The 26,990-nt window shown below is 39.0% G+C and overlaps 1 protein-coding gene across 1 annotated transcript in view; it reads right to left on the reverse strand.

The window, feature by feature from the left end:
• Positions 1-26,990, reverse strand: part of ANTXR1 (ANTXR cell adhesion molecule 1) — a 1,493,128-nt gene that overhangs the window by 1,032,912 nt on the left and 433,226 nt on the right. The gene's annotated exons all lie outside the window — the stretch shown is intronic.

Here is a 26,990-nt window from a genome sequence, read left to right on the forward strand (position 1 = left end):
AAGATGTGCAGCACATCCATAAGGACTAGATCAGAGGCTGCTTTGAAGGCCAGGCATAGATTATCCCACGGTAGTCTGTAGGAGACTGAGTACACAAGCTTAGGACTTTGAGGTTAGCATTGTAAACCGTGAGTAGTGAACACTCTAAAGTTTTTTACCTCTAAATGCTGCTTGTATATATGCAGTTTGTGTCTCACATTAAATGTCAGAGGTTGGAACTCTATGCCAAAATGCTATACTACTTTGAGTTTCCTGTGGTTTACCAGGGTACATGTGCTGCCTTGAAAAATGCCAGGATAACCAAGCAGTATTCATGGTGCCTACTTAGTAACTGGCAAAGTAGATATTGAAAAGACTTGTGAAATCAAAATCTTTTAATGAAAACGTGTACTTTTTTCTGTTTCACAAAAGGCTGGGATGGAAACTATTAGACAACATTCATGACAGGGAGGATGGATGGATGGATAATAGCTTGCTTAAGATATCTATCCATCCTCAATCCCCTTTCCTATTTTGCACATGGGGTCAAAGTGTCACTTTCAATAGTGACAATCATCTCAAGCCAAGGTTTATACTGCTGGCTGGCTAGCCCTGCCCCACTAGTTCATCCGTACCACTCACTCGCGCACACACTTGCACCTATGGCCAATTTAGAGTGTCCAGTCCACCTACTACATGTCTTTGGGAGGAAACTGGAGCACCTGGAGGAAACCTGCACAGCTACAGAGGGAGGACATTCAGACTCCACACAGAAGGCACCCCAGGCCAGAATTGAACCAGAGAACCTCTTGGTGTGAGGTGACAATGCTAACCACTGCACCACCATGGCTTAAGATGTCCACCTAATTTTATGACTCAAATAGAGGTTCTCCATCTTTGTTTTTTTTTTTTTGCTAAATATTGGAAAGCACTACAGTGTTCACTTGAAAAATATGACCCAGTGTTTAGCAGAGCCATGCAGTGCAACTTACAGATCTGACTCCAGACTGGAAAGGATTGTTAGACTGCAGCAAGCTCTACATAAAGGTATTAAGGAGAGTGTACTCTGTGACATATGAAGGCACACTCACCCCATTATCCAGGTTACACATTTGTCACCCGAGACAGAAATCTCACAGCATAACTGACTGATGAATATCATTCTCAGCATTATTACCCTATAAGAAATACCTCACCGTGTGAGTGTTTCCACAGCACTTCTGCTAAATGCTAATTTGCAGGGCCATAATGCTTGGCAGTGGACTCCTTAGTCTATGCTTGGGATTAATGAGTAGCCAGGGGGGGGGTGGTCCTGTAGAAATGAATGCTAAGCTTGACAGACTAGAAAGGGAAGAAGGTAACCTGCTTTGGGCATGCAGATATGCCAAATACCAGACTCTCAGAGGGGTTCCCATTAGGAGTGGGTGTGCATCAGGGTTCATCTCTGAGCTCACTGCTGTAGATACCAGTGATGGATTACATTAGTAAACAGGTTGGAGGGGATAAATCAACAAAGTCACTGTATGCAGATGATGTGGCATTACAAGCAGACTCTGAGCAGGTGCTTCAGAAAAGGATAGGGAAATGGAATGCAAAACTGGAGGCACACGGGAGGAAGCTGAATGCAGATAAAATGGGGGAAATCAGGAGAAGCTGAGAACTAAGATAGAAGAAAAATAGTGGAACAAGTTAACTGTTTCAAGTACTTGGGAGGGGATGGTTGAGGAAAAGGGAAATCTGAATAAGGAGGCCAAAGCTAGACTCAGCGGGGCTACAGCCAACTGTCATAGAGTGTTGGTGCAGAAGAATGACAAAGAAGCTGAAAAGTAAGGTGTACAAAACAGTAGTTCGACCAGTACTACCGTATGATACAGAAACCTGCACAGTGAAGGCAAAGCAGTTGAGGAAGCTAGAGGGGATGGAGATGATGTGACTGAGAAAAGAGGAAGGATGCACACTGGGACAGACAAAGAAATGAGGACATCTGAGCAGAAGACCAAGTAGCTTGAATTCCTCAGAAGGTCAAAGAGAACAGATTACAGTGGTTTGGGCACATGTGCAGGAAAGCAAAAGACAGTCTGGTGAAGAAGACTTGGGACAGACAGGAAGACGGTAAGAGAAAACAAGGACATCCAGCAAAGAGATGGATGGATTGTGTGAGAGAAGAACTTCAGCAGTCACGTATAACTGTTGAGGATGGTAGAAGAGTAGAATTCAATGGAGAGAGATGCTGTCAGTTGACAAAAGACCCCAATCCCATGTAGAAAATAATGGGGTTGATGATTATTTTACATCAGTACAAGCGGGACAACATTTAGCTGGGATTATCTTTAATGGAGAAATCCCAGTTATATCTTGGAAAGGTGACTGTGCATGTGTGTGCCCATAAACCTGGCATCTTTGTTTTTACAGATTTCATAGATGAGTCACACAGTTACCTCCATTAGGCATGAATGCCAGACACTAGTCAGACTAAAATGTACTAACCAGACCTTTCAGCAGTTCTACAGGCAGCTTTACACTTAGAAATATAATGTTTCAGCTAATATACTCCGATTAGAAGCTTTGTCCACAGCCTTAAACTGTTGCATTTCAGACCCCTAGAGGCTAATTGTCTTGTGTCTCCAACTGCAGAACAGGAAATCACTGCTGTGATCAGACTACCCTTCTCCTCAACTACCCCTCTCCCAAATATTTGGCCCCAATGGCCTAGTACTGGATCTGTATAAGGAAATTCTGCAATCTCTCATGCAAACTTTGGTACACTTGTTTGCAATGTTATTGAATACAGGTGACTCTACAGAATGAGTCAGGATGCTAAATATAATCCTTACCAAGCTAAGTAAGGGATCACAGCTAATATCTAATTACAGAACTGTTTTTTTTTCTTAGTGCAGAAGCAAATGTCTATGCTAGGATTCTCCCCACTAGGATGCCGAAAATAAATCCCTGCCTAATCCTTCCTATCCAGGTGGGTTTTAAAAAAGTTGAAAAGGCAGGACCACTTAAGATCATTGCTGACCATTATACAATTCAGCAAACTAGCCTTGCTCTGGCAGTTCTGACAGAAATCAAGAAAGTCTTTGATTCTATCATCTGAGGCTACTTGTAAGAAGTGTTAGAACTGCATTTGGTTCCTGCTTGCAAATATACTGGCCATTAAGTTTCTGTATCACAGCCATGTTTCTTTAGTATAAACTAACTTAGAAGTTATTTAGCCCTTCCCACTGTAAGAAGGCATCAGACAGGGATGAACAGTATTCCTTTCAAATTCCTTCTAGTTGTCAAGTCCATAGCACAACACATCACACTGTTGCATAAAGTAGAATGGTAGTTTCTTAAACCTGTCAGCAAAGTTTTTTATTTGCAGCTAACGCATTAGCTGAAATTCCTATTTTTAATGATATCATAATACTGTTCCCTTCCAGCTGGGCTTAAAGGTCAGTGCACCCAAAGCAGATGTTCATAGGTTGGTACTAAGCTATCGACCCTAGGGCCTATACAAACCTAGCCATAACGCTTCCCTGGTTATTTCTTCCCACAATATTTACTTCCCTGGACCCCTGTCTAGCAGGGTGACTGACATGATCCCTGGGGGGAATTTCCTATCTCCCATCCAGTCGTCAAGGATCCTTTTGAAGAGATGCACTCTGCTTGACATGTATGGGCAGTCTATTCCAGAGTCTGGGGAGTCTCTGGGTCAGGAACCTATCCCTCCAGCATGTTGTGTTCATTGTGATGACAAGGTTTAGATCCCTGGAGCATGTGGCTCTGAGGGATTGGGATTTCTTTAAGTGTAGCATGTTCCAACAGCTCTGGGTTTGACATGGCCTTGTATGTTAAGGAGAGATCACCTTTGAGTAGACGATATGTGACAGAGTACAGCTGGAGTTTTTTGTTTTTGTAATGTAGCTGCCCTGAACTTATGGAGCTCCTAACCTACCCTTCCATATGTTTGAAGAAGCTACCGTCCCTAAGTACCTCAAGATTCTTTTGCATACCTCTGTAAATAAGATGCCAGAAATTGATTATACTTGGAGGTGAATACCACTAAATGTCTCTCTCTTTCACCTGTGACGGTAGCCACCCCTTCACCCTGCCCAGACCTCCCAACCGTACCAAATTACTCGTTTTTACCGAGTTTTGGGGTCCAAATAATGGGGTGCCACAATTCCCGAGTGGCACCCCTTCATTTTCAAATTTTCACCAGCTTGTTTTTAAATTTTTTTCCCCCCTCGCTTTTGAGCTGACGTCATCTCATGCGCAATGACGTCTGCTCCATCAGCCTGTCGGAATTGAGCTCAAGGGCTCACGTGCACACATTTCAAGCCATTACTAACAATCAGGATGCTGGAAACAGTATGGTGGATACTAGTATTGCCTGCCCTGGAGAGAACTCTGCAGAGTTACCTTCGTGGATAGCGAGTGGGACTGCTGGAAGAGGTATAGCCTGGCCTGGGGAGAAGTCTGCAAAGCTGCTTTTGTGGATAGTGAGCGCCAAGCGGGACTGCTGGAAGAGGTATAGCCTGGCCTGAAGAGAAGTCTGCAGAACTGCTTTCATGGATAGCAAACACTGAGTGGGACTGCTGGAAGAGGTATAGCTTGGCCTGGAGAGAAGTCTGCAGAGCTGCTTTCGCAGATAGTGAGCACCGAGTGGGACTGCTTGAAGAGGTATAGCCTGGAGAAAAGTCTGCAGAGCTGCTTTCGAGGATAGCGAGTGGGGACTGCTGGAAAATGTATCGTGGAGAGACATAGTATATTAGTGTGTGAGTGAGATCATGGGTACTGCAGAGCTTTTTTTCTCATGAATGGAGTGTGTCTGTATGTTGGTGGATAGTATATCAGTGAGCGAGTGGGTACTGCAGAGCTTTTTTCTTGTGAATGGAGAGGTTTTGTGTGTGTGTGTGTGTGTGTGTGTGTGTGTGTGTGTGTGTGTGTGTGTGTGTCAGTTACTTGGGCTGTCATCCTCCATTTCTGTGTTATCTAAAGTTGCAATACCCACTATGTCTAATCAGAACTTACCATATCTTGAAAATGAAAGCTGATATTTTCAAAAACATTGTTTTTAAAAGACATATAGATTTCCAGTCTTCAAAGATTATAGTGGATTTCTGCACAACCAACAGACAAATAGAAACACAGTGCATATGTGCATTACTGAGGTTTCTGGTGCAATTTGATTAGTTACTGATGCTTCTTTTAGTCCCAGTTTTGATCTTTATCTTGATGCAGTTTTATGAATCAAGTGTATGCCATACCTCTCAACTGTCTAGATTTTTGCAGAATGTCCTGATTTGTGTGTGTCAGGGATACATTATAAACATAAATAAGAGATTCAGCAATGGTTTTTGTTCTTAATTTGAGAAACCTTGGATGACGTTTTGTAAAGCTTGAGCCTGAAAGTTCAGTTTTGATGTTAACAATTTAGTATCCTTAGTGGAAATAACAGAAAAGTGAAGTCTGTCTGCATATTCTTCTAGTGGATAACGCTGTGTAGGAGTTTGGAAGTAATTGTTAGAGAGTTGGTTGGCAGGGGAAAGTATCAGTATTCTGGGGTACTTATAAAGATAGGAGGTAGTTTTTAATAGTTGTTAAAAAAAATGGTGTGGTCATTTAGATTTTAGTTGCATGTGTTGGAAGAGTAATCAGTCATAGTGGAAAAGAATCAGTAATACTACCAGACAGTTGTTTATCATCTTCCAGAATAGTTTATTATTTATTTATTGATATTTGGTGATTGGGGAAAGTCCAGCTGGATCGGAGATCCAGGGAGAAAATCTCTAGAAAGTTTAGAGTTGTCTGACATGCAGTTTTGTTTATGCCTTAAAGTAGAGGGAACACTTTTGGTGACCATCTTTTTTAATGAAAATTATTGAGGTTATAGGTATGCATTTTATACTTGTCTGTACATTTTACGATTACAGTAAAGTACGGAGTAACAGAAGTTAAACAAAACAGTAACCTGACTATAATAGTAAGGCATTCCTATGCATCATGAAACATTTAAGTTAATCAGCTCATATGGCAGCATGGAACTCAGTTGTACTATACATGATGTGGCCAGATGCATTTTCTTTGGATGTGGTGTGGGTTTCAATGCTGTTTCAATGAAAGTGAGTTTCAAGGGCAGAGACATTTTAATGCTAAGTCTATTTTCATTGTGAGACAGTATTGCTTTGTTTAGCAGATGTCTGTTAGTGTTTGTGCATTGTAATGGGACACTGGAATGGATGCAGAGGAATGTTGGTGCCATATTTTGGTTGTCTGTTCTTCAGTTTGCTTTTGAAAGTCAGTATCCCACAATTCCATTAAAGTGGGTGGGGCTGCATAATTATGCATGCAATTTTGTGAATCAGCATACAGATTTGTACCTATTTTTCATGGGCCTTGTCCAGATTTTTGATGTTTCCAGGTTGAGAGTTATGACCCTGCCCTAGTTATAGCTTTTGGGATTATGCACATCTTTTATTAGAATCTGCAGCAGTATATGAATGGTAGTGCAAGTGTTAATAGTTGGTGGTCTTGTTGCTTTTGCTATTAAATAGTTTCTCCATTTTGTTGTACTAATTTGCATATTACTTCCAGAAAGTCACTGTAATGGTATTGTATTGCTCTTGTACACTTAGTGGGTTGCAGTCTGCATTTGTTCAAGTGATATTTTGACATATTTACAACATGTATTCATTGTTGATGTTCACTATTGTATCCATTAATGTCGCTGAAAAATATTTGTTGTTGAATTTACTAAAGGTGCAAAAACTATTTTTCGGGGAAAATTCAGTCAATTGCTTTCTTCAGCAGTGAACTACTTCACTGATATTTCACAAAAATGTATCTCTTGGGATACTTACTTTTTAATAGCTGAAAAATACCAATCATTACTGCATGCCTATAGGATCTTGTTCCCATTAGGTTATCAGTTACCCTGTAGTGATCTTCCCTCTTCAGCATAACAGTTTAGGAGGGTAGGGAGAGTTCATGAAACACTGAGGAAATGTATGGAAAGAAAAAAAACTAATGCAGTGTTTTTAAGACCCCATCCTAGCCTAAATGTCTTTGATGATTACTGAAGATATTACCCCAAGAAGGGGGTCAAACTGAAATTTTTGATATTTTCAATTACTAAAGAATATTGTTAATCTTTCATTTCATTTTTAAATCCCACCCTAGGACATAACTCTGAGAAAACATGTTTCCACAACTGAAGTCAAATATTAACATTTTAAAGTTTTCAACTTCATGCAGGGGCTTGATCAAATCACAGTGAAATACTTTTTACAGTTTAATGTTCTGGTTGGATTCATACCTCTCAACCACACAGTGCAAGAAATTTGAACAAAGTCTGAAATAACTGGGGGACAAAGTTTCAGAAATAGGGCTTAGAAAGTTGCTAGAATACCAGGTTTTGTATTGGCAAACATTTTCTGAGGAATATAATGTCTGAAACTCAAACATCTATCATTATTTAGTGACTTCAATTCTCAGTGATATTATGAGGAATAGACCCATAGCCCTTGACTGTCCAGATTTTCATATAATGTCCATATTTTTGCCTCATATTTTTGATCCTTTCCTCATAACACTTATGGTTTTCTGGCAAATCAGTGAAGACCGAATTCACTAAATACTGGCACATTTTAGTTTCAGACTTCTTATCCTTCAGAAAATGTGTGGTAACAAAAACACTTTTTATTTTAGCAACTATCTAAGTTTTATATGAGCAGTATTTGAAATTTGTCCCTATTTTTGTGCCTTTGTCCCCTCATTATTTTTGACTTTGTCCAGATTTCTTGTGTTAAGAGGTATGACTAGACCAAATATATGAGGTAAAAGTCTGGACATTCTGAGAAACTTTGGACAGTTGAGAGCTCTGATTGGATTCTAGAAAGAGACTGGTAAAACGCTCCCAACACTTCAAAACTGGATAGGTTGGTTTGTTCTCTTAACCCCAAAACATGCTCAATACCAACTGCTCTCTAGGAGTCTTTAGTTTTGCTACCAGTTAAAGCTAGATGTATTTATACATTACACACCTGGTGTGCAGATTCCTATTGGATGTGTATTGTTTCTCTCTTACACACACACATACACACTGGCACAAGCTAGAGACAAAGGAACTCTGCAGAGACACTTGGCTCTCTCTTGCTATGGTCACAAACTCCATGATCATGTAAAAAGCATTCTTACATAGGGACGCAACTGCATTCTGAGCTTACTGCAAATCCTACTTCCGTAACTGATCAACATATGCCTGCATTTGCTGAAGACATCTGCCTTAAACAGCACCCTATCAGAACTTCAAGATTCCTCAATGTAGTTCTGAAACTTCTAAAAAATAAGTGTGACTGTACAACTGTAACAGTGGAGTGCAAAACTCACTGTTAAACATTGCAGAAGGATAATGATATCCAGGATGCGGAATCCTACACCAAGGCACTCTATATGCATCTTCAGGATTGCATGGATCATGCTATCCCAAATAAAACCAAGACTCCTTCCTCAAGCAAGAAGAAAGCAGCCTGGTGGACCCCGGCCATAAGCAAACTTTACAATAAAAGGAGGAGACTTATACAAAAAAAGGCCAAATCTCAAGTAGAAAAATCATCCCTGATCAGCATTAGTAAGAAATTGAGGGCCCTCATCAAGTCAACTAAAGCTAATTTTGAAAAGAAAGTTGCCAAGGATGCCAAGAATAACCATAAGGCCTTCTATGGCTACGTCAAAAACCTAAATGGCAACGCTCAGGTCTGTTCTGAGCTAGTACAAAATGGAACAAAATACACTGACCCTTCTGACATTGCCAACATCTTGGCTGACAGGTTCAGTGCAAATTTCTCTCCCGCCTCACCACCTACAGGGCCTATTACCATTCTAGGGGATTGTGTAAGCCCAATTATTACTGATACGTTGGTTAACAAGGCTCTATCTAAAGCTAAAAACACTGCCTCCATGGGACCAGATGGTGTCCCAGGCTGTGTCATACGCGAGCTCCAAAAGGAATTAACCCCGCATCTTAATACCCTGTTCAGTCTCAGCCTCTCCACAGGATATGTGCCCATAGAATGGCACACGGCAATGGTGGTCCCGCTACACAAGGGTGGGGCCACAACTGACCCTGGGAACTACCGACCAATAAGCCTGACCAGTCTGATCTGTAAGGCTATGGAGCGAATCATTATGGAACTCATAAATGGAGAGATTGGGAACCTCCAGTCGTTGGACCCCACACAGTTCGGCTTCATCAAGGGCAGATCATGCCTCCTGAACCTGGTGGATTTCTTTGAGACAGTTACTCAGGCTATAGATAAGGGAAAGGAGGTACACATGTCTTACCTTGACCTTGCTAAAGCATTTGACACCATTCCCCATTCAGGTATTATTGATAAGCTCACCAGCCTGGGCATAAACCCTTACGTCACAAGATGGATCACAAACTGGCTCTCAGACAGATCCCATAAAGTAAGAGTAGCGGGATCTATGTCCGAATCCAGACCAGTAACGAGTGGTGTGCCTCAGGGCTCTGTCCTGGGGCCCCTCCTGTTTGGCATATACTTCTCAGAAGTACAGGCAAGCATGGAAGGGCTGTGGCTGACTAAGTTTGCGGACGACTGCAAACTGGGTGCTATAATAGAGTCTCCGGCCGACACGGAGATCCTCCAGAAGGGCCTAAATGAGACTGATGCATGGTGTCAAAGCCATGGTCTCAAGCTAAATGCAAAAAGATGCGTAGTAATCCCCTTTGGAAAAAACAGAGTACCCGCAAACTACAACATAGTAGGTAATCCCCTGAAATCTGAAGAAGAAATAAGGGATCTAGGGACCCAAGTAGATAGTCAGCTTTCCTTTGATAACCATGTTGCCAAAGTGGTTAGAAAATCCTTCTGTGTGACCCATCTGATCACGAAAGGGTTCGCATCAAGATCTAAGGATGTAATGGTGCCCCTCTACTCTTCCCTCATCAGACCCATTATTGAGTACAATGCACCAATTGGAATGTACCTGGCTAGACATCTCCAGCAGCTGGAGAGACCACAAAGGTGTACCTAACAAAGAGGATTACTGGCCTCAAACAGTTGCCGTATGCAGCACGATTGAAAAAGCTAAGACTGTTCTCTGTTGCATACCGCTTTCTCAGAGGTGATCTCTAATGTACAGAGCCATGTCCAACCCAGAATTGTTGAACATGCTCCATCTTAGCAAAACCAAATCTACTTGAGCTACACGCTCTAGGGATATAAACCTCAACACAACAATGAATAGAACATGCTGGTGGGATAGATTTCCCTTCGCAGAGACTTCCCTTACTATGGACCAGGGTCCCGATCTACATAAGACAGAGCCCCTCACTATCACTCTTCAAGAGGAACCTTGATGAGTGGATGGGTAACAGAAAGTTCACACCGGGGATCACACTAACAGCACTACTAGCTAGGGGCCAAGGGTACTAGCTGCTAGTATAAGGGTCTAGGGAACTACTAAAGGGGTGGTGAATACCGCACAACGTGGCTGGGTTAATATATGCCTTCGGGCAGATAGCCCAGTACCAACCTATGAACCTATTAAAAGCCTCCCACACCTTCATTGCAGAACCTTTGAGAATGTGAAAATCTGACACACAGAAGTTTTGGACTTAGCTAGTAACCCTAAACTGTAGAAAATGTAAACTATCAGGTCTCAAACATACAATGGGAACCCACCTTAAACCTCCATATACCATGATCATACAAGGTCAGCTACAGCTAACTCATCTGGCACCCTGGGTAGTTCTGCAGATTGATTCCCCGTGAGGGGCATGCCAAAAAACGTCTTCAGAGACTTTAGGATAAAAAAGAAAAATATTCTGTACTTCATTAACTGTATGAAAATGCTTGTTACTACTGTAACAAACACCTCTTTGCCAGATTTAATAGTACACAGAGCTTTACCAGTGTGGCTGTTGTATCTACATTAATATATGAAAACTTGATATCCTTGTGACTTCTTAAATGAATTTGACTGTTTTGCACCTCTATAAATGATTACAGTTCTTCTTACTTAAACTTGATTTGGGTCCCATCCACCTTCCCTAACAATGGGTATCTGCTGTGAAAATTGAAGTATTATTATTATTATCATTATTATTATTATTTGTAAACTCCTGCTCTGCAAATGCATATACTCAGAATAACCAAATATTAAAAATAAATAACCCAGAATATTTTGTGTCTGCTTTTGCCATTTCTAGGACCTGGTGTGTGACTGTTGACTTTTTTTGTTTAATTTCAGTCAGTTCACTTGAACGACTCTTGAATGAATAACCACTTCTGAGCATTGATGGACAAAATGGTTGGTTAACATTTTTCTAGTGAAGAATCTAATGTTCTGGATATTGATTTTAGGAGACAAGGCATGGAAACAGCATAAAATAATGGTAGACTAACCCTTTAAACAACAGTGACTCATAGAATTCCTGAAGTATTACAAATGTGTTGTTTGCACTGAAATGTAAAGCACATTTCCCCAAGTCAGATTAGCTGTAGTGCTCAACATTGATTTAAGTATAGTCTCTCTGGTGAAACTAGGTTGTTCGAGGACATAAACGAGTGATGCCCTCCAAATGAAGAGGAGGAGACACGACTGCTGGTCATAGTATGAGTCACACAGTATTTACAAAATATGTTAGCTTTCTACATAGCTCATTTGTGCAGAGTAATCCCCTGAAATAGAGAACAACACTGTGTGCTACTAATCATTGTCTCAAAATAACATAACAGATTTCACAGAGCAAAGAAAAAAATCCAGATTTATGCTGACCTTATGCATGTTACCTAACTCCCCCTACCAAAAAAATGCACTAGCAGTGTAATACAATTCAGTACACCAAAAATATGTTTACCAATAAAAAATGTCTTCCTATTACATTAATTTGTTTGACTGTGAGTCAGAGTTTTACAAGAATTTTAACAGACCAACAGGAAATTGAGTCACTTTGATCATTTGAAATGAACAGTGTGAGCTTAAACAAGCAAAAGTCAGCAATTTAATCAGTTCCTATACTATCAACTGTTGCATACTTATTTTTTAAATGCAGATTTGGGAGAGTACTGTATATCTGCAGTAAAAACTTTCAAATATGAAGTGCCATGAATGCAACTGCTTCATATTCAGACTGCTTAGCTGCTAAACAGTCAGGCTGTATAAATGGGTTATTATAGCAATAACCCACGCCTGGGTGTGGGTAATTCTGGATTTACCCACGGTTGGCGTGGTTTGGTCCCAAGGGACCAAACAAAGCCAACCGTGGATAAATCCAGCATTACCCACACCCAGAAGTGGGTTATTGCTATTATACAATGACATTATTTAAGAAAAAAAATAATTACTTTTCTTAAATAATGGCATTGTATAATGCCTCCTTGCTGCCCTTCCGCAGCTGTCTGCTATTCATGAAGTTCTGATGTACCGCATGCCTACGCAGTACATCAGAGTTGGGCAAAAGCAACGGAGAAAGCAAGATCTCCGTTGCTTTTACTGTTTCGCTATGTTAAATGGGTTTAACATGGCGAGACAGCTTTAAAATAAGCAACGGAGATATCCGTTGCTTATTTTAAAGCTGTCTCGCTATGTTAAATCCATTTAACATAGCGAGACAGGTTTTAAAAAAAAAAGCAATGGAGAAAGCAAGATCTCAGTTGCTTTTCACACACTGTGTCGCTATGTTAAAGGAGTTTAACATAGCGAGACAGCTTTAAAAAAAGCAACGGAGATCTCCGTTGCTTTTTTTAAACCTTTGTCGCTATGTTAAACTCCTTTAACATAGCGTGACAGTGTTTTAAAAAAGACTTATACTAATGGAAAAAGTCCGGGCGACCGGACCTTTTTCCATTAGTATAAGTCGATTTACAATGTGCACGCTGACCAATCAGCGTGCACGTTTTGGAATATTAATGGGGGGGGTCATGGTATAATAAAAATGTTGTTATTTTAAAACAGTAATATAATAGGCAATGTTAAAAACAGTGGAGTCATAGTTTTTTTTTTATTGCTGTTTGTTTACCAGTTAAGTGGGGTGGTCTGTTGACTCTTTTCAGATGTGACATGGGCTCATAGAGCAGTAAAAGACACCAATTTACAATGATATACATGGAACAGTACTTCAGTTTTCAATAATACATATAGGACATACAAGGTGCACAATTGTTATAAGTAGGTAAATAAGACATATTGCTAAACTCTTGGAAACTGTATAAAGGACAATTGCTTTGAGTACATGCATAAATATATTGAGCACACAAATATAATGTTTACCAGTTCTATATACAGGAATAAAGATATATAAAAATGTATTGTACAAAATAAATAAGATGTGAATGTTCAAATATTAATATACACCAAATGAGTAACATTTGAACATGGTAATAACAGTGTTAATCATCGTTATACCTCTCAGCCAGTCACCATTGAAAAATAGGAGCAAAAGGGCCTTGAAAAGTACGAATATCTGGCTAAAATCTGGACATCTGTTTAGCATAACTCTTCACTTCCAGTAGGAATGTGGAATACCACTCAGAAACACATTTAAAAGACAGAGTGGCAAAAATGATGGAAAAATATACCCATATTATCAGACAGTGTAAAAAGTTCTTTACATCATTGGTGCCATCACTATGTTGGCCATATACTGAAGCTTCGAAAGTCACATGTGATGAACTGATTTCTGAAAATTGGGTGAAGGGGTAAATCAAGCCTGAAAATGGGGATATACTCCAAAAATACTGACATCCTGGGCAGGGTTAAATCAGGCCTGCAAATAGGAACGTCCTTCCAAAACAGGGACAGTTGGGATTGTCCCATAGCAATTGCAAATATATTCTGTAATGAGGTGCCTTTTAAGCTGGTCTTTAATGTTTCTTGGTTTTGATTTCAGTAGGTAAGTGATTCTAGGATGCAGCTCCCAGTCCTGAGTTGTTTTTTTTTTGAATTTTGGGCTTACCAAGGAGAAATAGTTATCATCAGAACTAAGATGTTCATTAGAGTTAGGCTTAAACTGTAGTTTGACTGGGGGGGAGCAGTCACTGTGTTTTGTGATCTTGATCTTTATGATCTTGAAAATCACAGTATTTAGGAGGTAAATTGCCCTATTAGTCACAGAAAGCCAATCTGCATTTTCAACTAACTTACAATGATGGAGTAAGAGGTCTGCAAGGAGGATAAATATGCACTTTTGGCCTTTAAAATTTGAAAGCATGTTGATATTATATGTAGACTGCAGGGCTAGAAATAGAAGGCCATGTTCTAATTTAGGTAATATAACATTTCTGGCAAAAGCTGCATGGGCTTTTGGGGTGAGGATATGACTTCTCCTATGACAAAGTTTAGTTGTTACAGTATCCTACTAGTTAGGTTTTTAGTGTGTGCTGTGATGGAAAGAGATGGGTCAAGGGTTAGGCCCAGATATTTCTGCTCAGTGGTATTAGTAACTGTATTTTCAATGTTACTCTTAATGCTAATGGGTGGTATAGTGGGTAATTTCTTTTTGGCATGGAAGACTATAACACTAGTTTTCTTTGGGCTGATTGGCTGATTGGAAGTCTGTTGGTGGCTGACCAGCTGCATAATTTTGAAAAGTCAATTTGTAGGTTATTTTGTAGTTCATAGATATTCATATCAGACTATAATAAGAGGAAGTATATCATCTGCATATGTGAATAGTTTGAGATTTGGAAACTCCAGTGGCAAGTCATTGAAAAAGAGAGAGAATAGCAAAGGACGCAATACAGATCCCTGTGGGACTCTGGTGTTCATTAAGCCTACAGATGAGTGGGAAGAGTAATTGTAGATCAGAGTGTGTGTGTTACACCTTTAAGAGCCATTCCAGTCTATGGGCATGTGTATAGAAGTATTGAACATGTGCAAGCAAGCGCATCATTTTGAATGAGCAGCTGGAGTGAAAGCATGTATGTGTGTAGCAGTCAGTCAGCCTGTTAGTTCGTTTAGGTTTTATGTTCTAGTCATCCATCCTGATGAGTTTGTGTGCAACAAACAACTTGCTCACCCAAGCTTCATCATCTTATTTGAATATACAAGACAAACAACATGGTGTCAGAATGGGATCCAAAGCCAAAATCATGAGGCGCACATTCAGTGGTTGAAGAATATACATGACTGGATCATCTGAAGCTCAAACAACTCACAAACAGGTCAGAAAGATAATTCCAGGTACTAAAACTCACTTTATTGATTTTTTTTTATGCAACAAATATAAAACAAAGCATTCACAATCTTCAAAACAAATTTCTAATTAAACAAAATGTTTGAAACTAATAAAAAAAAAAATTCCTTGGCAGCTCAAGATTCAGTAGATACTTAATGTAACAGCCATTAAAAACATAAAATAAAACACACTATGTTAAGCGCTTTCATCTTAAAACCAGTAAGACATCATCACAACAGTGTGTCCAGAAACTGTAGACTTTCGGCTTTTCCTGGTTAGTGGTCGACACAGCGGTACTCCAGTCTGCTCATGATTGGCAGTGTATTTTTAAGGTGCTGAGTTGCCAGCCTGACGCCCAACCTTCAACGAAGGCATGCCCATTCACGCTCGCACCTACCTGCATGTCTTTAATGTCACTCAACCATGGGGAGAACATGCAGACTCCACACAGAAGGAACTCCAGCCGAGAATTGAATGGGAGAAACTCTTGCTGTGAAGCGACAACCCTAACCACTGCACCACTGCAGCTTTTATGCTTAAATACCCCCTTGTAGATCTCCATCCACTCAAGTAATGCAGTAGTAATTGAGTCCATTTTTAAAAAGCCAGGTTGTAATTCAAGCTCTAGAAAACCTTGGTGCAAATGTAATAGACAGCAAATATGAAATACTGACATAGCAAGTGGAAAACAACACACAGAAAAACAATTAGAAAAAACATTGTGTTAAACACAATCAAACAATGCATGCCCTTCTTTTAAGTTCACTTGTAATGGATATATTGTCATTTAACTCTGGGAAGGCTGTGGCATCAAGCCTTAGTTGCCAAAGCATCTCTTGGTGTAGTAAAAAGTTTTTCCAGTCCCCTGAATAAACATTAGACCAAACCTGTTCCAGAACTAGGAACTGGAATTTTTTAAAACCACTACATTGAATTGCATGACATGTCAGGGCGCTTTTATCAGATTTTTGCAGACTATAAAGGTGTTGGTATATTCTCTTATTTAATGCATTGTTCGTCTTATCTATATAGAATGTGTGACATTGTGTACAGTGTGCCAGGTAAACTACCCATTCAGAAGCACAATGAAACTTTCCACCCTTGGAATGTTTTGCAATCTTGTCATATAAATCACCAGTGTAGTTACTGTTGATATATGCACATTGATTGCATCGGCTACAAGGTCTAGTCATAGGGAAAGACCTTTCAGTGTTAAGTTGGCAATTTTCCAATAGTCTGTTAATATTGTGTTTCCTTTTGTGTGTAAATGCAGGATTATGAGAAATAAGCTATTTGGTGGTGTCACATTGAAAAACTGACCAGTATTTTTCAACTATGTTTTCAGTGCCCTTGACCTCAAGTGAATGATGAATATCCATATTGTTGGAAACATCGGATCTCACATTAACATGAGGGGTGGCTTTTGTTGTTAAAGTGTAGCCCATATTTCAGAATAGAGCCATATTCTTCATTTATCAGACTCATTCAGTTTTTTGAGCCGTCTTTCATTCTCCTTGATAATTAACCTGGATAAATCCAAAACCATTCGATCAAACAATTCCATCAGTTCCAGATGGAAAGGACTGTTTAAATCCACGCCCTAGGGAAATTTCCATAAGTGGAGCCCCTTCAATACATGTCCTCAGCATATGGTTTCATCCAAAAAGGCATTGTCAAAGTGCAAAGATTTGTATTTAAACAAATCTTTCTGTAAAGTGTCCATTTGCTCTTTGGAGGTTGAAAACTGGCTATGGCTATCTCTACTGTGTTGCCCATTACTGTTGAAGCTGCTATTAGCCAGCCACGTCTTCATTTGAGTGGCTGTTGAAAAATCTTGCTGTATATTTTCATTGTTCACATTTGTGTCCTGACCAGCAGAAGCAGCCAATGTCTGAATGTTCTCAATAGTACCAGGAACTTTGCATTTACAAGTTGTAATGGCTTGCAAAACTTGTGAAGAAATTTGTTGAGTAAATTGCTGTATAACTGACTATCCTCAGGTGTATACAGGAAACCAACTTTTTGCAATACATATTTATTTTTTGTCAGCTGCCATCCATATCACCAAAAAAGAGGGATAGTCAACAGCCAATTTTCCAGAATTTCCAGATTGATATCTAATGATGAACATTGTCAAAAAGAGTTTACCTCATTACATGAGATGTTTCAGGCTAGGGGATACCCTGCAGAACTTCTTGAGACTACAAAGAAAGAAATTTGGTCTGAGAGAAATGGAAAATATGGCTCTATTCTTAAATATGGGCTATACTTCAACAACAAAGGCACCCCTTTTGTTAACGTGAGATCAGATTTTTACAACAATAGGGTTATTCATTATTCATTTGACGTTAAGAACATTGAAAACATAGTTCGAAAATACTGGTCAGTTTTTCAATGTGATGACACCACCAAACGGCTTACTTCTCATAATCCTGGATTTACATACAAAAGAAAACACAATATTAAGAGCTTATTGGAAAATTGCCAACGTAACACTGAGAGGTCTTTCCCTACAGCTAGACCTTGTTGCAGATGCAATCAATGTCCATATATTAACAGTAACTACACTGTTGATTTATATGACAAGATTGTAAAACATTCCAAGGGTGGAAAGTTTTATTGTGGTTCTGAATGGGTGGTTTACCTGGCACACTGTACACAATGTCACTCATTCTATATAGGTAAGACATACAATGCATTAAATAAGAGAATATACCACCACCTATATAGTCTGCAAAAATCTAATAACAAAAGCACCACGGCATGTCATGCAACTCAATGTAGTGGTTTTAAAAAAAATTCCAGTTCCTAGTTCTGGAACAGGTTTGGTCTACTGCTTATTCAGGGGGACTGGAAAAACTTTTTACTACATCGAGAGATGCTTTGGCAACTAAGGTTTGATGCCACAGCCTTCCCAGGGTTAAATGACAATATATCTATTACAAGTGAACTTAAAAGAAGGGCATGCATTGTTTGTGTTTAACACAATATTTTTTCACTTGTTTTTCCATCTGTTTTTTTTCCATTTGCTATATCAGTAGTTTATATTTGCTGTGCATTACATTTGCAGCAAGGTTTTCTAGAGCTTGAATTACAACCTGGCTCTTTAAATAAAAATGGATTAAATTATTACTGCATTACTTGAGTGGGCGGAGACCTACAAGGGAGTATTTAAGCATTCCTAGTTTCTATACACACTGTTCTGATGATGTCTTTTTGGTTGGTTGGCGCTTAACATAGGGCGTTTTGTTGTGTTTTTAATGGCTGTTTTATTAAAAGTCTCTACTGAATCTCGAGCTGATGCTGAATTTTTTCTATTTATTATTTTGTTGGTTTATTTCAGTTCCATTTTTGGTGTTTTTAAAATGTCTGAATCTCCGACATATTAATAAAGTACTCAAAATAATTATGAAAACATTTGAAATAATATCCAAATCACATAAAATATATAAAAATGGGAAAATGACGGTATTTTTTCACTATGTCCTTCTTTTTCATATTAACTAAAGGTATTAAGTATCCAAAGTGTGCAAAGTGTTGGCCGGTGTGTGCAGTATTACAGTACATTTATTTTGCAGAATACAGTTAGTTTGAAGAGCTTGTTGTGTAGTGGAATATTTTTGAGTACCTGGTATGTGTGTTTGAACATAATTACAAGGGAAACTTGTTGGCATGGCAGAAGGATTTTGCAAACCCGGTCCACTTGTCTTTGATAACAATGTTGCAGGAAATTGGAGTGTGTTTGAGCAAGAGTACTATATTTTCATACAGGCTGATTTTTCTAATAAAGATGCATGTACAAAAGCATTTATTCTGCTTAATCTAGCTGGTTCAGAAGCCATTGAAAGAGAGCATTCATTTGTGTATGCACCCGCTGTGTTTGCAGGGTAGGGGGAGAACTGCCAAATTGTGGTACTGGCTGAAACGCGGGAAGACCCTGAGTGCTTACAATGTATATTTAGAGAAATGTGCAACACCCAAATGAATATTACAATGAAAAGGCACATGTTTTACTTGAGATCAAAAGCCTGGTGAAACTTTTGCAGCATATATAACCGACTTGAGAAACAAGGCAAAAGCATGCAGATTTGGTGATCTGAGAGATGAGTTGATAAAAGAAAGGCTAGTGAGTGGTATTAAAGATGATGCAGTGAGAATGATTTTATTCAGTGATTTAACATTGAGCAAGGCCACAAACATTTGTCAGACATATGAGCTCACAGAAAAGCACATGAATATACTTGCAAATGAGACAAACATGCTAATGTTGATAGTCTGCAGCATGAGGTTAAAAGGGTATACTACTGAAACCTTGAAACTACATAGGTTGACCCAAAATTCTGAATCTGGAACAGTAAAATTATGGCCAGGTTGAAATTGAATTAATCAACACCCGTAGTTCAATGTATTCAACATAGCAGGAGGCGAGTTATGCAGTTCACTGTACCATGTCATTCATTGTCAATGGTATATTTATTTTACTATTTTAAAGGGGGGAAAGCCCCCCTGCACCCCCCATGTGGGAAGCTGTGCCCCCAATCCCCTGAAAATTATATATACCAACTCCAAGATTGCACTACAGTGAGGAAATGGGTTAATTCCCTGTTCCTCACTGAACAGCAATCTCCACTCAAAAATTTGAACTACACTACCCATTCAATGTGGTATAGTGGATGTATTTGGGTTTGCAAAACGTCCATTGCAAAACTGCATTTCAGCAGTGTCACTCAATCAAATGTACTTCGCAATGGTAATTGTAAACTGGTTAAAAGATACAGGCCTAAGGGTGTGGCTCCTATAAAACCTAGAGCAGCTCCTGTGAAACCCAGGGCACACTCAGTAAAGCAGAGGGGTGATTCAGCAAAACCTGTGACAAGCCTCACAGTCAACTGTTGTATCTGTGGTGGATGTCATGAGCCCAAGCTAGAGAGGTGGTTAGCTTCTGGTCAGCAGTGCCACAGATGTACGAAGTGGAATCATTTCAAAAGGTTGTGTAAATCTAAAGGGGCACATTCTTTTATTAAAAAAAGAGTACTCGAAGAGGCAAGTTGATCAATTAGAAAGCTGCAACCCTACTTTTTATGTTGATGGTGTGATTGTGCTTGGTGAAACAGTCAATGCAGTAGATTTGTGGGCAAAGAACAAAATATTTTGTACTGTTCAGATTAATGGGAGACCCATAGAGTTCAAAGCTGATACTGGTTCAAAGTGCAATGTTATGTCAGCAGATGTGTTTGTTAGAGTAAAAGCTGGTGAGAAACTTGATCTGGCAAAGTGTGCAAAGTTTGTTGCTTATGGTGGTGAAGAGATTCAAACCAAAGGCTTAGTAGTTTTTTCATGTTATTCTGCTGGGAACGGCTATGACTTGCAATTTTATGTAGTCAAGAGACACGTGCACTCATTACTAGCCCTCAAAGACAGTTTGAAAAATGGGACTGCTTTCATTTAATAAAGAAGTCCACCATAAAAGCACATGTAACAATGAGAATTTTGCTCAAACTATTTTTTCTGACTATGCTGATACTTTTGAAGACAAACTCACAGTTATGTACTCCATGAAGTTAGAGCACGAGGTAAGCCCAGTCATTAGACCAGCATAGAAAGTTCCAGTAGCTTTGCAGACCAGAGTCAAAGCTGAGATAGACAGAATGGTACACCTAGGATTAATTTGTCCAGTAGAAGAGACAACTGAATGGGTATCCTCCATGGTTGTAGCTCATAAGAAAAGCTCAGATGATATTAGAATATGTATTGATCCAAGAGATTTGAAAAAAGCACTCAAATGACCTCATCATCCAATGCGTGCAGTTAAAGAAGTTGCTGCCCTTATGCCAAATGCCAGTGTTTTTTTCTGTCTTAGGTGCAAAAAGTTAATTTTGGCAAATTTTGCTTGATTGAAAATCTTTATTGCTAACCAATTTGAGTACACTATTTGGAAGGTGCAGATTTTTGAGAATGCCATTTGGAATAAATTCTGCAAGTGAAGTCTTTCAACGTGTGACGGAACAAATTTTTTTCGGGCTATTCATCCGCTATTATAGATGATATTCTTGTAGGAGGTAATGGTGAAGTCAGACATGATAGAAACCTCAGGAAAGTTCTAGAACATGCTGGTGAAGTGAATCTTAAGCTGAATCCTCAGAAATGTAAATTCAGGCTGCAAAAAGTTACTTATGTGGGTCATTTGTTTACCAGTCCAGGATTACGACCAGATCCTTCCAAGCAAACTGCCAATTCTTGAGATTCCAGCTCCAGACAATATCACAGCCTTACAATGTTTTCTTGGCATGGTCAACTATTTGGGAAAGTTCCAGATCTAAGTCAACTTTCAGCACTGCTATTAAAGCTGACACACAAAGATGTAATCTGGTCCTGGTTAGAACAACACCAAAGAGGATTTGATGTCCTGAAACAGTAAATTGCCATTCCATCTACTTTAAGATATTGTGATGTTCACAAACCAGTAACTCTTTTCTGTGATGCTTCAAAGTTTGGTCTTGGTGCAGTCATTCTTCAAGAGGGTAGAAAATAACTTATGCATCCAGAACTCTAACCCAAACTTAGATGCAGTATGCTCAAATAGAGAAAGAGATTTTGGCAATTGTATTTCCGTGTTTGAAGTTCCATGATTATATTTATGGCCAACCTATTCAAATCGAGACTACCAACCTCTAGTCACTGTTTTGAAAAAGTCAGTGCACTCAACTCCTCTGAGATTGCAACGCATGATGCTAAAATTGCAAAAGTACAATATCCGCTTGGTTTACACAAAGGACAATCTTCTTTATCTTGCTGATACCTTATCCTGATTGCCAAAAAAAATCACTGAACATCATGAAAATGAGAAACCAGATTTTGAAGTCATGGAAGTGAGACATTTTTCTTCCATACATCTGGATGAGCTTAGAACTCACACAGCTTCAGATTAAATTTTCCAGAAGCTCAACCACTTTATCAGTCGAGGATGGCCATCAAAGCGATCTTGTTTACCAGTAGATGTGCAGCAGTATCTTCCTTACAGAGATGAGATTTTGATGGAAGGATAGTATCATCATGAAAGGCCCAAAAGTGACTGTTCCAAAATGCTTGCAACAAGAGTATTTTAACATCTTGCATTGTGGCCACCCAGTAACTGATTCTACCAAAAGAAGGGTGAGAGAACTAGTATTTTGGCCTCCTATATCAAAAGATATTGAGAAGGAACTTTCATCTTGTTCTGTTTATAATAGTACTAACCCACATCAAAAAAAGAACCTCTTCAGTTAAGCCAGATTCCTGAACTACCATGGTCGACAGTAGCTACAGATATTTTTGAATGGAACTGGCAACATTACTCGGTGTTAGAAGACTTTTATTCATATTGGTTCAAGATTAACCTACTTCCCAACCTAACTTCCAGTACATTATTACAAAATTGAAGAGACATTTTTCTTTCCATGGTAGTCGGCGCAAAGCCGTTTCTGACAATGATGACAGTTTACAAGTCAGCAGTTCAAAAGATTTGCTGAGATGTGGGATTTTGTTCATGTTACTTGTAGTCCTAAATACCCACAATCAAATGACTTGGCTTGAACGTGTAGTTCAAAGTGTGCAACAGCTGTTAGAGAAATCCAAACTAGACAGCACTGATGTTTTTCTTAATCTGCTTAATCTCAGAAACATTCCTTTGACAATTTACTTGGTTCACCTGCTCAGAGAATTATGAACCAGAACCACACTACCAATCAGTAAGAATTTGTTGATTCTGAGTGCTAAAAACAACAAAGCAGTAAAAGCTCAGCTCTTAAAGAAACGTTTGTCCCAAATGCCCTACTGTAACAAAACCCGCAAACCTCTGAATCCATTAAAAGTAGGAAAGATAGGATGCAGACAGCAAAAGGATTTCACTGAATAGGACTTGTGAGACATTTGTGTGAGGAACCTAGATTGTATATCATTGAATCGCAAGCTATGGAATTCAGGCAGAATTGGAAACATTTACTACTGGTATTCGAGCTAGTATTACAGCATATTGCTTGTTATGTTGACTCTAATTCTCAGAGTGATTTGCCCAATGTTCCCGTTCCAGAGAACATTTCATTGTCTGTTCCTGTTCCTGAAAATATCCCTGAAAATCCTGAAGCAGAACATTCCCCAGTGATTGTCCCTGTTGCTAACCACAGTTCTGATTATTGCAGTATGAGGTCAGGTCATATCTCAAGACCTAATCCTAGATGCACGGTAACCTGGACATGATTATTATTGTTTGTATATGTCTGTATAATTTGCATGCTCATCTAATTGTCATTTAATTTGCATGACAGAATAGTCAGAGAGAGGATGTACATCAGTGTGTCTTGTACCTTTAAGAGCCATTCCAGTCTATGGGCACGTGCTTATAAGTACTGAACACGTGCAAGCAAGAGTGCCATTTTGAGTGAGCAGACAGAGTGTGTAGCAGTCAATCAGTTAGTTTGTCTAGGTTTTATGCTCCAGTCACCCATCCTGATGTGTCTGTGTGTAATAAATAACTTAAACACCAAAGCCTCATTGACTTATTTGAATACACAAAACAAGTGACATGGTGACAGAATGGGATCCAAAGTGAAACTTCTTCAAAACCATGAGACACGCAGTTACTCTTGGAGGAATATACATGAGTGAATCATCCAAAGTTCAAACAACTCACAAACAGGTCAGAAAGATAATTTCAGGTACTAAAACTTGTTTAAATTATTTTTTACTCCACGAATATAAAATGAAGCATTCAAAATGTTCACAACGAATTTCTAATTAAACAAAATGTTCAAAACTGCAACATATTGATAAAAGTACTTGAATTGCTTACAAAAATGCTTAAAATAACTTCCAAATTGCATAAAATGTATAAAAAAGGGAAAATAAATATATTTTTCACTACGCAGCCGGAGTGAAAGCACGTATGTTTGTAGTCAGTCACTCAGTTAGTTTGTTAGTTTGTTTTGGTTTTATGTTCCAGTCATCCATCCTGATGTGCTTATGTGTAATAAACAACTTAAACAAACACCCAAGCCTCATCGTCTTATTTGAATACACAAGATGAGCGACAGTGATGATGTTGGTATTGTCTTATTTGAATACACAAGATGAGCGACAGTGATGATGTTGGTATCGTCTTATTTGAATGCACAAGATGAGCGACAGTGATGGTATTGGTATCATCTTATTTGAATACACAAGATGAGTGACAGTGATGATGATATTGGTATTGTCTTATTTGAATACACAAGATGAGCGACAGTGATGATGATGTTGGTATCGTCTTATTTGAATACACAAAATGAGCGACAGTGATGATGATGTTGCTATCATCTTATCTGAATGCACAAGATGAGTGACAGTGATGATGATGTTGGTATCGTCTTATCTGAATGCACAAGATGAGCAACAGTGATGACTTGAATACATGAGATGATCGACAGTGATGATGTTGGTATTGTCTTATTTGAATACACAAGATGAGCGACAGTGATGATGTTGGCATTTACTGTTTTGGAACTAGCTATGAAATCATTGGATGGTGGTGGTTAGGCTTTAAAGCTTACTGATAAGTATGTAATGGTTAACCATTTTAAAAGATTTAGTCATATCTACAAGTAGCGCTGTTATGATTAGTCCTTTATTCGTATTGCAGTAGATACTATCTTTTGCCATTGAAAGAGATGTAAAGGTGCTCTAAATACATTTTGAAAGCCATGCTGAGCATCAGAAAGCACTGTAGGTCATAGTACTTTTGTAAGTAGGAACAGAATAGAAATGAGTCTGTAATCATTAAGTTCTATGACTGTATATTTTTGAAAGGGGTATTATGTATAAATGTTTAAATGCAGCAAAATCAGAAGTAGTTATTAATGAGATGTAAAGATAGGTGTTAAAGTTTTGCAATTTTTTCCAGCAGCAATTTTTAAGAAGGAGAGTTTTAGAAGGAGTGAAGGGGGAAATGAGATTTATTTCCTAAATAGCTCCTTCCTCCTCTGGTATTTTTGTGTTGCTTCCCTTGCTTAATTCTTTCTGTACTTCTGCCCCAGTGCTTCCTTTTAACCCCAAGACTAATAACTGATTTTTGGGCTGGAGCCAGCATAGAACTTGAGTGTCCTGAAGCTTTTTACTAGCAACGGCTTCTGAGAGGATTAGAGATATTTTTTTACATTATGATCCACCCTCTTGTTTCTCCCCCTGCCTAGACTCATCTTGGAACTGTCTGATGGATTTTTCCCTTTCTATAAACTACACCTCCCCTCAAGGAGATGAATGTTTGTTACATTTGGGAAAGGGTCACCCATCCTTCCCTGCCAGTGCCTCAAATGCCCAAGCTGTTAATCAAACCTGGGTTGCCAAAGTTAGGGCATTATCCCTCTACACAGTGGTGTGGGTCCTTCCTCCTCTGGTACTGACTAATTTTCGGCTATACATTCTGTAACATTGCCACCTGGATGACTGCATCTTAAGCCTAACCCTAACAGGCAATCAAAACTTATCAAGCGATCTATGCAGTGGCAGTGAAAATCATTTTATTACAGACAAATGTGATGCCCGTTGTGCTAGCTGGGAAATCAACATAAAAGACAAACTATGAGAAAGTTGCTTTGATGAAACAAATTTGGGTAAAACCTCAATGGTCTTCTTTTTTTAGGGGGTAGGTGATAAAGCCATCCCCTGCAAATGTACCCCTGCTTAACCCAATCAACTGTGAGTTTACTGTAGCTTAGGTTAAAGTGACCTTCACATGCCTCTGGGCAAGATCCACAAGCCAGGAAGTATAATTGAAGCTTTGGTAACGTGGTCAGTGCAACGCAGGGTGCAAAGTAGTAGTCTTGATACTGAACTTGCAGAAAAAGTAGGAATGGACGCACAAATTAAGAGACAACAAGGAACCCTTCTTGCAACAAATTTCGTCCGCCATACAGCTAACACAAACTGACATCACAAATCCATTATAAATTGTCATTTTGTAGCTCATCACCAGATCAAATATAATGTGACAAACTCCTCTAGTTGTATTCTGCAAGATGGCATCTCAGGTTAGAACAAAGGCCTTAGCATACTTTTTTACTTCTTTTCTCAAGAAATCTGGGCAAAGATAAAAATAAATGAAGGTAAAGGCTTAAAATCTGAAACATTTATTTATTTATTTTTAATTTTACTATTAATTCATAGGATCATAGGAGGTTACTAGACTAATGGCCTCAGGGCCCTTACAAGCCTAACCAAGTTAAACCTGTGTTCCCAAGGGTGACTGGTTCTGACACACACTAAAATCAGCACCTTATTCACTTAGAAAGTTGGCACAACAGGCTTGCATCAGAATGCATTTTTAAAACAAAAAAATATATGAAAGTCTGACATTATTATATCTGTAATCCTCAGTGATTTACCAGAAAAATCAAAACTTTTATGAGGGACAGGACAGTACAAAAATATGTGGCAAAATCAGGGACAGGGGAATGGTGTAGAGCCTAGCATAGGAATCCTTTGTCAACATGCATATAATAACTTGAAGCAACTTTACGGTTATAAAGGGGCTCGATGTGGCCAGTAAGTCTAAAGAACAAATTATAGACTGTATAGGATTTGAAAATGTATTAGGAAAGAGCATATAAGCAGACTTCTGCTACAGCCTGTCATGAAATATTGAACACCAAAGTTGCAACACGGTGTAGTACAAAGTATGTGGCAATACTGCTGACAATGTGGACAACACATGCTATTTGTACCTTGTTAATATTGCAACATGCTGCATGGAAAAATTACAATATACACTGGCAAAAATATCAAAATACTTTCAGCTTCCCATACAGAT

This window comes from Protopterus annectens, chromosome 9.part0 (genome assembly GCF_019279795.1).
Source record: "Protopterus annectens isolate FY-2018-M chromosome 9.part0, PAN1.0, whole genome shotgun sequence".
Taxonomy (NCBI): Eukaryota; Metazoa; Chordata; order Ceratodontiformes; family Protopteridae; genus Protopterus; species Protopterus annectens.